This window comes from Oxyura jamaicensis, chromosome 5 (genome assembly GCF_011077185.1).
Source record: "Oxyura jamaicensis isolate SHBP4307 breed ruddy duck chromosome 5, BPBGC_Ojam_1.0, whole genome shotgun sequence".
Lineage (NCBI taxonomy): Eukaryota > Metazoa > Chordata > Aves > Anseriformes > Anatidae > Oxyura > Oxyura jamaicensis.
Genome location: NC_048897.1, coordinates 52,167,619 through 52,177,592, shown reverse-complemented (window position 1 = coordinate 52,177,592; position 9,974 = coordinate 52,167,619). Strand labels below are relative to the sequence as shown.

At 50.7% G+C, this 9,974-nt stretch overlaps 1 long non-coding RNA gene across 2 annotated transcripts in view; it reads right to left on the bottom strand.

Annotated features, from left to right (window-relative positions):
- Positions 1-7,717, bottom strand: part of LOC118168686 — a 36,351-nt gene extending 28,634 nt beyond the window's left edge. For both annotated transcript variants that reach the window (XR_004751733.1, XR_004751732.1), the window contains exons 1-2: positions 7,705-7,717; positions 4,430-4,434 (exon numbers count right to left, since the gene is read on the bottom strand). This is a non-coding gene — a long non-coding RNA (uncharacterized LOC118168686). The remainder of the gene's footprint in view (positions 1-4,429; positions 4,435-7,704) is intronic.
- Between the last annotated feature and the right edge of the window lie 2,257 nt (positions 7,718-9,974).

Genomic DNA, 9,974 nt, shown 5'->3' with positions numbered 1-9,974 from the left:
ACCACCATCTGCTCAAGGAGCCTGAGCAGCTCACTCATGTCCTGGGAGCAGCTCACAGGCACGTCAGAAGATGTGTGGATCCTGGGGCCTGTTGTGCACAACAAACAACAGCTTTCATTACCTCATGTTCAAAATCAACAGCCAAGCTTCAAACTTCAGCCATGTCCTTTTGGATTATCATTGTGCTTCAAATACTGCCAGGGCCATCGACTTCTAGACTTCAACATGGGCTATTTTGGACACCGCATTTTGGCAGAGGAGCTACGTTGTGTTCTCTTTGCTCACAGTGGGGATGCAATACCCCGGGCACGCAGCCAGTGCAGTCATGCCCTAGCATCACATCTTGGCATCTCCCTGGAGGGGACAGCAGCATCCTATCGGCCTGAGCTCTCATTTTGGAGTTCACAGGAGCCAAGTGCCCATCTCAGGTCTGTCCGTGCTCGTCACTGCAGGAAATCTGAAGACTCAGTGCCTCTTCTCCAGTGGGAGAGAGCCTGTCCCTGAGAGCATGGGTAAGGGAAAAGGCAGCCAGTTCAGCGGCTGACAGAATAACTAGCTGGAGAGACAACTAAGTGGACAACTGTAAGATGTATAAATTATCATCACTTGCCCCAGTACAGTTCTAAAAAAAAAAAAAAAAAAAATCAATCTTTATAGTTGGAAAATGTCAGTAGCTTATTTAATTTATGACAAAAGCAAAGACAAGAGGAGAATAGCATAGAAGATTACACTTGCTGAGTGCGATGCTCTCCTGTAATGTAATGAAATGAGTTAAGAGCAAAGTGAATTAGTGCTACAGGCTGACCTCATCCCACTAATCCCGGAGCAGTAAGAAATGAAAGGTTGCATTCGCCAGCTTGGTTTTCAAGGTCAGCGAGGAACAAAGTGTCCGGTCTCCTCTCCCTCTGATTTTAGCATTAACCGAGCAGCTGGCTCTGATCCTCATCATTTATTCTCACAAGGAGAGCATTGGGTGCCATTGGTAGGCCACTAACTCCTTTGGGAGCAAGGGGGGCATGAGAATGAGGGGCATCACACCAGTTTCCACACTTCAACACATGCTTGTACCTCAACACATGGTTCTTTGCACCCACAGATCAATGGGACCACAGCAAATGGTGGTACAAGGCTAAAGGAGCACGAGGGTGGGCACTGCAGCTCTTCTGGGGACCGCTGGTAAATTCACTGCATCAGGCTGCTGTGGGCCTCGATGGGGCCAGAGTTGGAGAAGCTTTCTTACAGAGAAACACTGAAGTATGTGACATTGTCTGCTTGGAGGATGGACACCCCGATGGAAGCTCAGCTGCAGGGAACAGGCAGAGGCAGCAGCTCTCTCCATGAGGCACGTGGAGGAGCTGCTCTTCTCTCATGTTCAGGACCGTAACTATCAATCTTGTTGAGTTACGCCTGAGCTGCTATTGAAGAGGAAGGGAAGAGGGGAAAATCATTCCAAAGTCAGTGAGAACACTGCTTCTGAGGAATAAAATCACCTGACCCACCGAGCAGAGCCACGTCCTCCCAGAACGTGCAACAGCATCAGGTTCTCAGTGGGATTAGGCAGGGTAAACCACCAGCAAATGTGGTCCTGTTTACAACTGATGGGGATCAGGCCCTGGCCCCCAGCCATGAACACTCCCCGTTCATCCCACAGATCCAAAGTGTCCCTGGCAAAAACCTGGTGGGAGCAGAGCCCAGGATAAGTGTTCCTGCAGGAAGGGACATCTCGCTCTGCCAACGGAGCCCACATCTCAGCCTGCTCTATGCAGGACATGGGGTCAGGTTTGGGTAGGAGGCCTGCCAGAGCCACTGGCACTTTGCCCCAAAGGAAAGCCACCAAAATCTTCAGGCCCAGCTGGGTTTGGAGGCTGTCTTCCTCCTTGAGGAAAGAAATGGGTGGCTGGCCAGATTGCCAGCAGGAAACCAGTGGCTTCAGTGCAGCTAAGATTTAATTTAATGGCAAAACTCTTTATGTGAAGGAGGCTAGAGCCCCAGGCAGCCATCATTTGAACTACAAAGTGCAAATAACTTTTATTATCAGGGGCTTTGCTTGGCTTGGATGAGCAATCAGGCCTCTATACCCTTTGGAAACTTCTTAAATCCCCAGATGTCTGCAGCTAATCCCATGGGATCACCAGCACAACCCTTCAAAGCCTGAGACAATGCAAACCGCTAATGCCTGAGCATGCCTGGAGAAATTCAGAGCCTTCACTGAGAAGCCTCTCGAGGAGCTCAGCTAATGCATACCCATCTGCTCTCAGTGGGTCCAAAGGATGTGGAGATTTGCGCTAAGACCTGCTGGCACACTTGGACCACTGCAAGAGCTCAGGACATGGAAGGCTCCTCTGCTTTGTGTGGGTGCGGCCTGGACAACATGGAAGTGTCCAGGGACACCTTCTGTCACAAAGACCAAGGGCAAGGTAAAGTCAGAGCTCAGTGGGCAAAGCGTGATGTGCATCCTGGCTGGAGGCAAGGCAGAGAAGTCCAGACACAATTTTCCATAAAAGAAAGGTTTTAAGCCTAATCATCACATTACAACACAGCCCCCTTGTGCAGACCAGTGAAAAGTAGGATCTGAAAATTCTTGGTAGAGCTTTTGCCCCTCAAAAAACTCTTTTGTTTTTTTGGGGGGCCAAAAAAAACGACTGGTGCTCGCTACCTGTCCGAGCAGCCCTGACCCTTGGCAGTGTGAGGTTCCAGGATGCAGCTCTAGAAACGCCACCGCTGCTTCTCCTTCACATGTTTCCATTAATCATTTCCTCCCTTCACATGTGGCATAATCAACGGGGACAAGTCCACCATCCCTCTAACTGATTCCTATTACTCCTCATTACACCCTTTGTTCCCTCCTCGGCTCCCCGTGCACCGTGAGATGCTGAACCCCCCACCAGAGCTGTCCTTCGGCTGTCTCTGCAGGGACAGCCCGAGCTGGGCCATCAATTAGCCGGAGCCAGACTGCTGGCTCGAATACCTTCTTAGAGCAGCCTTAATTTTGATTAATATCTCTTCACGACTTTGAAACCATATAGGCATGATTCTCTACCCAGCCATGCTTGTTAAAACCATAAATCAATCTATCCCCATCCCTCTAGATGCGCCGAGACCTTTCCTGCTGCAGCTGCAGAGAGTTATTTACTGGGTCCGCTCCATCCCTCTGCGCAGAATAAATCCACCCACCAAAGCCAAAAAGCCAGAAACGTGTGCTTATTTTAGAGTAATTAAAAGTTGCCTCCTGCGGACAGCAGGCCTGTGAACAGCTCTATTGCTGCTGCCGGGGCTGGGAGCGAGCACAGCAAAGCCCACACGCTTCCCCGCTCCGCTGCTCGCCCCTGCACCCCCAGCCTCCATCATCAGCCCCTGGAGGGACACACACACATGTGTGAGTGCACACACACACACTTACCTATATCAAAGGGGTCACAGCTTTAGGCACCAGGCAGTTCATGTCACCCAAAGGCAGGTGTCACAGCTCACAGCCTCATTTCAGAGCACGACATCCCTCTGGTTTACGGCGTCTGGGTGCTCAAAGCCCTGCCCAGTTCCACCCACACAACCCCAGAGAAACTCTCAGCCCTCTGGGAGGAAAACACTGGGGAAATAACATTTCCTTCTGTATTTTTTCTTATAGCCTCTTTTCCTTCAGACCAGCCTGGTGCACAGGTGCAGGGGTCCCCTCCTCGCTTCAGTCTCTCAGGGTGCTCTCGCAGCCGGCAGCAGAGGGACAGCTTTTAGGGTAGAAACCTGCAAGTGGGAGAGACCTCATCGTTTTGCTGTGTATTCTGTCCAAGAATACCCAGACCTGTGGGACCCACCTTGTCCCATGGAGCTTTGGGAAGGACAAGACACAGGAGCTGGCCCAAATCCTGCAAGCACAGCACAGTGCCGAGCCCTGCAGCTGGGACGGATGCTTCAGAGCATGGAGCTGGGCATTGATTTTGTGCCACCACCCTTACATCGAGCACTGGGAGAGAGCAGGGGAAACATAACCAAGTTTTACAGCTGATGCGAGTGCAGCAGTGCTGCAGACAAGCTGCTGTAAACTTGGGGTATAACTCCAGGGGATTTTCTGCTCTTCCGAGCCACAGACCATCTATTTGCTGGGGTTTGTATAGTGCTTGCCCAGGGTATACACAATCAAAGCGGTGATAAACAGTGCCTGCACATGCACAAAAAGATTTCTGTCTGTGTTCCTAGATCCTCAAGAAAATCAGCTGAGCAAGGAGCTGCCCTGAGTAAAGCTGTGCCCCAGGCAGTGGCTGGGTTGCACGCGCTGCTCTGAGCAGGGTCACGTTTTTCGTTGTTGCACTGGAGTTAGCAGAAAAGCAAGAAGTAATTAAGCCATCAGAAGGTACCGCAGACATGGGAGGATCCCAGGTGTTTGGTTTGGAAGGGATTTCTGCAGCATGTGTGAAATCCTAGTTAAAATTCACACATTTCCTACATGAAGTCCCAGCTCTGCAGACGGGTATTGCCAGCACAGGAGGATGATGGAGAAGCGCAGGACAGGGTGCAGCACAGAGGGACGGAATAAGCAAAACCCTTACTGCAAAGCACAAACCTGGCCAGGAGGCAGGACCTTGGCTAGGTGTTTGTACCCCCACAGGACCGCCACCACCTCCTGCCAGGCAGCTGGTGCCGCAGAGGGAGAGCACGTGTAGCTTCAGCCTCTTGTGGATGCAAGGTAAGAAAAATTCATTTTGTAAACAGTGAATAACCACATTGCTAAGCCCTGCCCAGCACCATGAGTAGCGGGGTTTGGTGGTCACATCCTGGGGACCTGGCTGGGGTGGGACAGGCAGGACACTTCGGAGGGGCAGCGGCAGCTGATGGCCACTGCCCCCATCCCTGGGGGCACAGCTCTGGCTGGAAAATCACAGGTGGGGGCACAAATGCCATGAGCACAGGGTGATGCTCTGTGATTTTTGGCAGCTCCTCCATTAACTGCCACCCTGGGACAGGTGGCACCACGTGCTGCCCACCCCAGTGCCACCAGCCCTGCAGGCAGGTTTCCCTTAGGGTGTGTAAGACCCTCTGCTCCCCAGGCCACCAACACAGCCCTACAAAGAGCGCCCACGATCCCTCAAGACACAAATACCTCTTCCAACCTCTTGTACTTGGGGACTCACACTATTTAAAAGCCTCCTGGGCTTTAAAACAGAAAGGCAGTGAGATCTGAAGTTAACTCAGCACAATGTTATTTAAGACAACGCTGAGCATTTGGGGCAATGAAGTGCTATTCTACCTGACCCGGCCTCAAAACCACCAAGATATTTGGGAACGGCGGCAGCAGCTCTGTTGCATTTGGACTTGGCACTCCGATAGTCAGTGCCATTAGAGGCCATAAATATACAGAGGCTATTTGAACTGAAATTACAATAATAAAACGCACTGCTCAGCCAGCCAACGTCTGGAATAGAGTGAAAATCCTGCTGGCGGGGAAGATGTCAATTTGATTTTTAAGTTTGTTTAAAGCAGTTTTAACACTAAACAAGTAAACATTTATAACTGAATAAATAGTTTTCAGTTTAGTCAAGGAGCATTCACTGGATGTTGGCATAAATATTCAGTTATGGAAATTATTTGATTGAAATAGATTTTACATGCCATAAATAAACATTGTCTGCGACGAACACACACTCCCAACAAGCGGCGCGAATTAGAGAGCCACTGATGCCTAATGCCGGTCTTTGAGAACGTTTTATTTAGAAGCACTTCTGCTCGCCGTGCCACGAGCCAGATCCCATCTGGCCAGCCTTTTCCAGGCTTTTGTCTCGCCATGCCACGAAGGGCTCGGAGCAGGGACGTGGTGGGGGTGCTGCACCCCACGGCCAGGGGCTCCTCCAGGTGCTGGGATGGGGCAGCAGGGCAGCCAAAATCCATAAACCAAGGGCCGGCGGTAGCCGAGTGTCACTGCGTAGTGTGCCTGCGGGGTCAGCCTGCTTGGTGTCGGCCATCTGCAGAAATCAGGGTGGGAAATCTGTGCGTTTTACCCAAATCTGCTGGGATTATGGCTGAGTGCTGGTGTAGGAGTGATGCTCGCCCCCAAGCAGAGAGCATGCAGAAGGGCAACATCCGTGCACTTAAGCACATGAAGTGACACACGTGGGAGTTGAGATTTTACCAAAGTTTATTTATGAATAAATGGCCCCAAATTCAGGGGTGGTGCCAGCCCAGGCAGACATCCCTCTGCACAACCTCATGTTGTGATAAATGAGCTCAGGAGAGAGACAGCGATGACCTGACTGGGGATAAAGGAGGTTTTCTTGCTTTGGGTGGGTTTTTAACCTTCCTCTCCAAAATGACAGCACGTGCAGGACCAGAGCACGAGGCTGGCAGCGAAGCACTTGTATATGTTTTGGTTTTGTGAAGCGATCCTGCCCAGGCATCAGTGAGATCAGGGCCATCCTGGAAACTGGGTCAGGTGGCTGCAGACAAAAATGGAAGGAAAAAAAAAATAAAAATAAATAAATAAATAAAATAAAAAAGGAGAAAAAGACAAGAATTGAAAACTCAGTTCTGATGTCACAGTAAGAAAAGAAGAGAGTTTCTGGCCACCCTTGGCAGGCAGGCTGTGCAAAGCTACTGCAGCAGCGATACCGCAGGCTGACTGTGCCATCTAGCTTCTGCACCCAGGCACGAGCTGCTGCATTTTGCTTGGTGCTCGCTGCAATGACCACTCCACCCGTGGTGTGTGGGGCTGCAGACCCCCAGCACCGTCCTGGTCTGGTGGATGGACAGGGCACAGGGCAGGACCCTGCCGTTGGGTGCCCGGCTCGTGGTGGTCAGCTCCTGCCGGACCTGGCATCCCTGCACGTCTTTCCTGGCTGACCCCTGTGCCATCCCCCCCATGCCCACCAGACCCAGGACCCCACAGTGCTGAATACTGCATTAAACACACATTTGGAGCAGCAGATCCCACCCTGAGACTGCTCAGCATGACCTCAGCCAAATACCTTGTCCCTTCGTAAAAGTCCCCAAAACTCCCCAGACCCTTTCCCCCTGCCTGGGGTGGCAGCGGCTCAGCGCACTCCGCTCCGAGCATCACCTTCAGCCCACATGTGCTGGAACAAAATGCTTCAGGTGGAGCCTGCTCCCGCAGAAATTCAGGAATGCCACTTTTTGGAACACCTGCAGCCCTGGGCAAGCTGCAGTCCCTCTCCCAACCACAAAAGTGCATCTTCGAGCACCAGCAGAAGAGGAAGGTTCAGCTGTTTCTAATAAGAAGGCCATCACTCCATTCATGGTGAAAATGCCACTGAACTGCCAGGTCAGGATCTCTGCAGCTCTCTGGTGGCCTCTGCTGACAGCAGAGCATCCTCCAGACCTCCACACACACACGGTGAGGAACCAGATCCTGTCGAGGTGGCAGGGAGCCCCTTGCCAGGCCTGGCATTCATCCCAAGATGCTGCAAACAGGACAGCAGCCCAAAGAACACCCCCAGCCTGGTCCCACATCCACTCACCGCTATAAAACTCGTCTGTCAGTTGAAAACCAGCTCCGCACACGGGCTGGGAAGCCGTGCAGGAGGGCATCGAGGCACGCAGGCTTCCACAGCACCTGCGCTGCTGCAGCCAGCCTGGAGGAATTGCACTGCTTCTCCTCCAGGCATACCAAGCAGATTCATTTTCTCTAGCCTCAGGGCAAGTTCAAAAGATGGTGTTCTACCTAAACCTTTGCAAATTCCTCTCGGAGCCTCTGATAATCACAGATTTTATCTGGTGCATAATCCAGCGCAATTTAGTGTTTCTTCCCGCACTCCAAACCCCACATAAACTCTATTTCAGCAATTAGAGGTTCATCTCTTTCAAAGCAAAGGTATCAGTATCTCCTGCGTGGCTTCAAATAGGCAACATTATTTCCCCACAGAAAAACACGTATTAGTTGTTTGCTATTAAAGCAAAGTCCTTGAAGAGTACTTTGATTTTGCCTGTTCTTTAGAGGAATCAGCAGCTCTTTATAAATCACTTTGCTTCCAAATAAATTTGAGCTTCCCATCTGTGCACCTTCAGAGCCCCTAACTGTCAGCTTTAAGGAAGAAAAAAAAAAATGCAATTTTCACAACGAGCTCAGGAAATTCAAGGTTTTGGCACCTAGCGTTCTCTGTATATTGGGCAATAAATACCTAGCTAAGGCAGGAGTAAGGTAAAGAGGTGTTGCAGTTTCCGCTGTACCACCTTGCCCCTAGACTTAAAAGATGGGAGCAGCAGAATCGGAAAAAGGCAGGACCACTTAAGGCGATTACAAAATCACCAAGCGACAATTTAGGTGTTTTAATGTGTGCAGAGTAATTCAGAACATCTTTCACCTTTGTTTTCACGTAGGAAGCTGCTTCTCAATTGGATTCCTTAGCTACTTGGTACAGAGGTTTTTATTGCTAGCTTCCATCATACAGCTAACCCAGCTGCTCGGGCACTGGGCTGTCGGGCCCGGAGCCCCAGCATAATTCAGTGCCGTGCCCCGGCACCCACGCAGGGCAGAGAAAGGAGGTGCCCAAGGGCATCTCGCTGCCAGGACGGAGCTTTGCTCAGGGTTCATGGGCTGATCCACAGCTGCCGAATGGACTTGAGTGTTTCTCTGCAGCTCCGAGCACCCGCGTAATTCTGACACTGCTGCCGTCTTCAGAGCTCTCCGACTTGCGCCTTGGCCAGAACCATTTTGCACCTTCACCTATACTGCATTTGAAATTTTACACTATGGTCAGGTGTGTATGACAAGAGGACAGAATAAAAACAAGAAGCATCTTTCACAGTAAGAGATGTGTCTGGATATGCAGCCCCAGCTGCTGGCAATGTCAGTAAATTTTCCTTAACATCGTTCCTTGGCAGAGGTTTGGTTCATGGTGCTGCTCCATCACCATGAGGAGGGTTTCGTGCCCCTGGACGCAGACAAGTCAGTAACTGCTTCAGGCAGAGGCACTGCACAAGTACAGAACCCACATCAACCCAAAACAACCCGCTGAGAAAGCAGCTTTTACACCACAGCTCCCAGCTCTCTGCTGGGGACCCAAAAGCAGAGGCCACCACAGCAACAAAGCTGGCTGATTGCTGGCTTTCTTGAAACAGAACAAAACCAAGATTGTAGCTAAACTAATGTTTAACAAAAGACTTACCCTTCCAATGAGTCCCCTTGACATAAGAAATTCAGTAATTGGTTAGAAAAGCAATTAGTGGTTTCTGATTATCAGAGACACGTTGAAGCCAAACAAATGCACCCCGTAGGATTCACCTGTGTCTTAGCTGAAACTGGAAAATCAATCACCAGATGAACTTTTTTTCAGTGTACAAACCAAACTTTACACTGGGAAGTTTCCAGCCAAGACCCTGGGATTTCATCGTTCCTGGCTCGAAGAGCAGGATGAGCCCTGCAGCACGCTCCGGCTGTTCCTTGTCCACCAAACCCAGGCCTCCAGCAGTCAGATCTGAGCCATCAGAGCCTGCCGGGTGACCCAGGACCCATGTCCCTGTGTTGTAGGATCTGCAAAAAGGACCAGTTTGCTCCTGTTTCGGTGTACTTGTCCCACACTGCCTCAAGCCCCCCCCCTCTGGGTCTCCACTTTGACCACTCTCAGGACTCTTCCCACCCACCCACCCCCAGCCCTTCCCAGCTTATCGTTACCTTTCACTTTTTGTAATAATTGATTTTGGTTAGAATCCCACATCTATCCATTCCTCCCCTGTAGTTCACTGAAGGTTTAGTCCCCTTGCAATGAAGGCAACTCTTCAGATAATAGCGATGCCGCCTTCTGGGGGAAAAAAATGTGCTAACCCATCTGGTTGCTTTAACTCAGGTTTGGTGTTGCTTACTAAGTACTGAAGCAAGTTTCAACCTAGTTTCAGGTAATTGCTAAACCACTGGCACCAACTTACCACTGCCGTGCCAGTTTAACGGGCCAGTTGTGGAAAACAAAAGTAGACGAGTTCCACGCTGCTGGCACCAGCCTGCAGCATTACCCCCACAGCCCTTCAGCCTTCGCTGC